Below are 6000 nucleotides of genomic sequence, written 5' to 3'. Positions count from 1 at the left end.
ATGGAGGATCAGCCGGATGATTCGCAAGAATACTCCGATGGTCACAATAACAAAATGGCGATTTGGAGGGAGTCCATGAAACTGTGGCGAATAGTTGGACCGGCGATATTCTTCCGAACAAGCAATTTCTCGATGATCACGGTCGCTCAAGCCGTCGCCGGAAAAATCGGCAACCTTGAGCTCGCCGCTATCTCTCTCGCTTACAACGTCATCATTGGCTTTGATTTCGGCCTTCTTGTAACCCTCTATCTCTAATAAGTAATAGCTCTCACTTTTTTTTTTTTTTTCATATAACCCTTGATTTAATCATGAGTTTTTTTTGTTTTATATAGCTGGGAATGGCATGTGCCCTAGAAACATTATGTGGGCAAGCTTTTGGAGCCAAAAAATACAGCATGTTAGGGATATACCTCCAAAGAGCTTGGGTCATGTTATTTCTGATCGCGGTTTTGATGGTCCCAATATTCGTGTACGCGTCGCCGATCATGACTCTGATGGGCCAGGATCCGAAGGTGGCTCAAGAACTTCGTGATCGCGGTTGTGTCGTTCGTTGTCCTCTTAGTCCACTTATTTTTTTGTTGGGCCGCCGTGTCGTGGTTCGACTCTGGCGTGGCCGGAGTGGCCGTGGCTTTGGGCTGCTCGTGGTGGCTCTTGTGCTCGGCTTTGATCATCTACGTCGTTTGTGGCGGGTGTCCTTTGACTTGGGAGTTAGGGTTTTCGTTTCAAGCTTTTCCGGCCTATGGGAATTTGCTAAGCTCTCCGCTGCTTCCGGGGTCATGATATGGTAAAAGAAAAACATATTTACAACAAATAGAGTCGTATCAACTATTATGCGAGATTTTTTTTTTTTTTTTTTTTTATTGGGGGTGCATAAATTAAGTTTTTGGTGGAAGATGGCCCTCAAATGTTTTAACTTTGTAGTATTTTAACTATCTTCTTAAATATATACATACATATATATTATGAAATTCATCACCTAAAAAAGTTAGGATATATTCAAAAATATTAAGCTAATTTTTATTTTAACAAATAATAACTTTTGAAAATATTACATTTTCTTTAATATGTAACGATATTTATTTATTTCTGGTATTATAATTGTGATGAAATTCGCTACTAAATCAATTAAGGAATAATCAATGTTGATGTGTAAGATTACTATAATTCTTTATTTCACGTTTAATTCAATAGTTTTAATTGTAAACAAATTTGGTAATATTTTTTTGTTGACTTATTAATATGAATAATTTTTAGCTAACTAATAACAAACAATTTTCTTCTAAAAAAAATTAACAAATAATTTCCACGTTTGATAAATTATCTTAATGGTAACTATTTATTTTTATAGTAATTTTACATTTATAATTCAATATTCCCTTTTCTTTACGTTCAGTTTAATTTTCCTTTATCATTAACGCCTACAGAGATTTTTTCTTTATCCGGGATGTATAGTTTGTTTTGGTCGGTTGAGAAACAAACATGGTATATGAATAAGATTTGTTTGTAAACTGATAAACATTTGTAAAATGCAATGTATTTCATATCATGAACAAAATGCAGCTTTATTGAACTTTATAGACATGCATACAATAATGAATGTTTATAAAGAAACAACGAGCAACATAACAATGTGTTTATAAACAAAAAAAAATGAACAACATAAAAATTTGTTTATAAACAAACAAAAATAAGAGTTGCATTAGATTTTTGACAATATTGAATATCAATGTTGTGCCCTTTAGTTACCTATTTTGTTACTTTATTATTTATTGTCGATTTTTGTTGTATTAATGAGTATTTATTCTGAGTATAGGTACATTTGACATCACACATTCATTTCAAATATTGTGTTGACCATTCTGTAAAATCTTAAATATGGTGTTGACCATTCTCTAAAATTTAAACTATGACTATGTCTATATTTCTATTGACCATACGAATATCATACGCTTTCATTACGGTTAATTATTTCTTATATATGTTTCATATAATAACAGTTTGGAGAATTGGTACTACAAAATACTGATTTTAATAGCTGGAGCGCTCAGCAATGCAGAGATTGATTTGGATGCCGTGTCCATATGGTTAGCATTTTTTTTCAAGTGCTCTCTCACACTATTTAACATGCATATTCATATAATAATAATAATAATAATAGAATGAGGTTAATATATTCCACAAGTTGTAAAAAAAAAAAAAAAAAAAAAAAAAAAAAAAAAAAAAAAAAAAAACCACTTAGTTACTTACTTATTTAATTTATTTAAACTATGCAGTATGTCTATAAACAGTTGGCAGATGATTATTCCGCTATCTTTCTTTGCTGGTGCTGGGTAAGATATCATTTAAACTTCCATAAAAAATAAATAGAAATCTTTCGTCAACTATAAATGTTATATTATTTTCTAATACTGAAGCTAATTCATTTTATAATATTTATTGGTACCAAGTAAATGTATCAATTGTTTCAACTTTCAAGTAACGCCCTTATAATGCTGATTATATATGGTTTTTATAATATTATTATTATTTAGAGTGAGGGTCGCTAACGAGCTTGGAGCCGGAGATGGAAAAGCTGCGAAATTCGCGGCGACAATGTCGGTGACAACATCGGCAATGGTCGGAGTGTTGTGCTGGTTCATCATAATGCTTTTCAACGACAAGATCGCTCGATTGTTCACATCGAGCGACAATGTATTAGAAGCTGTTAATGGCCTCAAACTCCTCTTGGCCTTCACTGTTCTTCTCAATAGCGTTCAGCCTGTTCTTTCCGGTATTAATTAATATATAAACATAAAACATTTATATTATCAATATATTTAATTCTCACTATTAACGTCGCAGGCGTGGCATTGGGGTCAGGCTGGCAATCCTACGTGGCATTTATCAATCTAGGATGCTACTACATCATTGGAGTCCCACTTGGATATCTTCTGGGATTTCCTTTAGGCCTAGGCATCAAGGTACGTAAGAATAGTATTTTGCTTACGAAGCGAAAAAAAATTAACTGATTATTAGTGGATAATATGTTACTCCAAAGAATCAGTCATTATTAATAAGGCGGGCTAGCTATCTAGCCAAATTAAGCCCCTCTTTTAAAATAATAGATCAACTATGAGTTTAATTGAGTAAATAGTCCAAACTCAAACCCAACAATACAATATACCAATTATACCTTTTTACAATATACAATATACCAATTAAATCAAAATATGCGACTCCAGAGCTCCGACATCGTCTCTCTTAGGCGTCGAAGTCTTGAACGTCATCGAGATTGACTCTGATGCCGCGCCGGATTCGGTTCCGCCATTGTGACGAAAGCTCAAAACCCTAGGTTTCACGAACCTCTTACTCCGAACCCATGCCGAGCCCGTCATGACTCGCCAGAGAAAAGTTGAGTCCTTTTTGCGCCGCTGAAAAGCCCGAATTCATGATCCTCGCTGGAAAATGAGCAGCGATCAGATTAATACACAGAAAGTTAATCCGATTAACCTTCACGGTTAATTGGATTAACTAATATCACAGTTAATACGCAAAACTGGACTTGCGACCTTCGAACGGTCAGATCGACGCAACTGCGGGACTCGCCGATGTTTGAGATAGTTTCCGAAGGAGGATTAATGTCATAGTTAATACGCAGAACTGGACTTGTGACCTTCAAACGGCCGGATCGGCACAACCGCGGGACGCGCCGATGTTCGAAATCATTTTTGAAATAGGTTCATCACAGTTAATCATATTAACTGTGACTGCTAATTGGATTAACTGTGATATTTAGTTGGATTAACTGCTGCCGAACTGGACTTGCAGAAGCAAACGAGTCAGGGAACACAGATCCATCCATGGCGGCTCTGCCTCGAACGATCTCCATCGGCGCTGAGCACGATCAGAGACGATGCTAGGTCGTCCCTCTCTCCCTTCCCCGCGTCTTCGCCGAAACCCTAGCCGAGGCCAGAGAGCTTCTCGCCAGAATTTGCTGGAAAAGAACCAGTGAATTCCTCTCTCGATCTCACCGGAGATGAACCAAATCTGCCTCCCTCGGAAGTTCATTACCTGAGATTATTCCACAACGATTGGACTATCCGTTGTAAAAGGTTGTCGCCGCGGCGAAAAATACATGTCGCTACAACGGATAGTAAGCGTTGTGGGAAATCTGAAATATATGAAATTTTACAACACTTGTAGTAAGCGTTGTAGAAACATCATGTTTCTACAACGCTTAGGCATAAGCGTTGTAGAAACACCCAGTTTCTACGACGCTTAGCCATAAGCATAGTAGAAACACCCAATTTCTACAACACTTATTTTAAGCGTTGTAGAATCTATAGTTTCTACAACACTTAGTCGTAAGCGTTGTAGAAAATGAGTCGTAGAATCTAGAGACATCTTCGTTAAAAATGATCCGCCTCCCTCGGTCCTCCCTCCTCCGTCGGATCGGCTTCGTCGAGGAAGATATACGTCGTAAACATCCCGCGGACATGAACGTGGTGAGATTCAGAGACTTCTTCGTTAAAAAATGTGGATTGTGAAAATCAGTTCATGTGGGAGTTGGAGAAGAAGAAATTGATTTGGGAAAAGAATATTATTGAGATTTTGATTGATGTTGATTATTTTCCTAAAAAAATTAATAGTTTAGCTATTATTTTAAAGTATCTCATTAAGTGTCTATTATGTTACAAATCTCTTATTAATAATATATATGGCTTGTATTATGGAAAATAGGGGGTTTGGATTGGGATGATATTTGGAGGAGAATCCAAACTATTGTATTGGCTATCATGGTTGCTTGTTGCAACTGGGAAAAAGAGGTAATATATACATATATCTCATTTAATTAGTTTTGGCTGGAATACTCTGGAAATTATTTGATTTCATTAGTTTATTTTATTTAATCCAATAATGGCACTTTTTGAGTGAAATGTCGTAGAAAAAACGTCGTTACAGACCAGTAATGTTCACATGTAACAAAATATATAACGATTTTAAGTAAGAAAATAATAAACTAATTTGTTAAGAAAATAGCTTAAAGTAAGAAAAAAAAAATATATATCATAAAAATAAAAATTGAAATTGTTAGTTCTTAAGCAGAATAGCTGAGATCCGACACTGTACATAAACTATTGATACTGTATAGAAAATATGTATTGTATTGGTTTTAATTTAGACTTTGTAAAAAAAATGTACACGTTAAGAGTATTAGTCATGCGAATGTGGAGCTAATGGTTTGTTAGTTTTTTAAAACGTGTTAGTGTATTTTGTTGTTCACATAGCAAGTTACGTGGTAGTAGTTATTACTTAGTCTCTTTAGTTCTTAGAATAGTGGATCTTAGATATTTGTTGTTGTCTTTAAATACTTGTTGTTTTTTATTCCAACAAGTTTAAGCGGTAGAGTACTTTCGTTTGTAAATCACCGTGTGTGTGATCATTTGCAATTCATTAAGAATGTAAACAGTATAGAATACTTTCTTTTTCTCAAATACATTTCTTTTTTCATTTTCTCTATTTTTTGATGTTTTGATTTAGGGACATATCCAACATATTGTGTGTTTTGTTTACCACTTGTTTTTGTTTTAATTTTATATGTTCAGTCCATTTTCAAGATTAAATACACATCTTTCAATTTCTTTGCTGTAACTCTATAATATTTTTTATGTTCTTCGTGTTTTTCATAAACACAGGTGGAGAAAGTGAGAAATCGCAAGTAACACAGCAGCAGAAACACCGAGATCGGCAATCAAACAGAGAAATAGTTTTTAGTGAGTCAAATAGATGTTGTAAATAGTTTCATTGTAAAAAATATTCTCTCTCTTTTATCAATCATTAAGATCTCAACACATAATATGGAGATCAGGGTCGGAACTTCAAAGGAAGTTGAGCTATTGCTTTAAGCAAACATTTAATGGTAGACACAAACAGAAAGAAATGCCTCTAAATAAATTTGTTTTGGGACCAAATATCCTCTTAAATGTATACGTGTTAGTGGCTTATATTTTATCGGCAAAC

General features: G+C 34.7%; 1 pseudogene; it reads left to right on the top strand.

The window, feature by feature from the left end:
• On the top strand, positions 1-5702 carry LOC149405702 (protein DETOXIFICATION 27-like; annotated as a pseudogene).
• Positions 5703-6000: the final 298 nt, after the last annotated feature.

The sequence above is a fragment of the Urtica dioica genome, chromosome 2, assembly GCF_054948205.1.
Source record: "Urtica dioica subsp. dioica isolate 48M chromosome 2, U.dioica_male_clone48M_v1_H2, whole genome shotgun sequence".
In the NCBI taxonomy this organism is placed as follows: Eukaryota; Viridiplantae; Streptophyta; class Magnoliopsida; order Rosales; family Urticaceae; genus Urtica; species Urtica dioica.
Note: the sequence above shows the minus strand (reverse complement) of the source record. Positions and strands in the feature narration are given on the sequence as shown.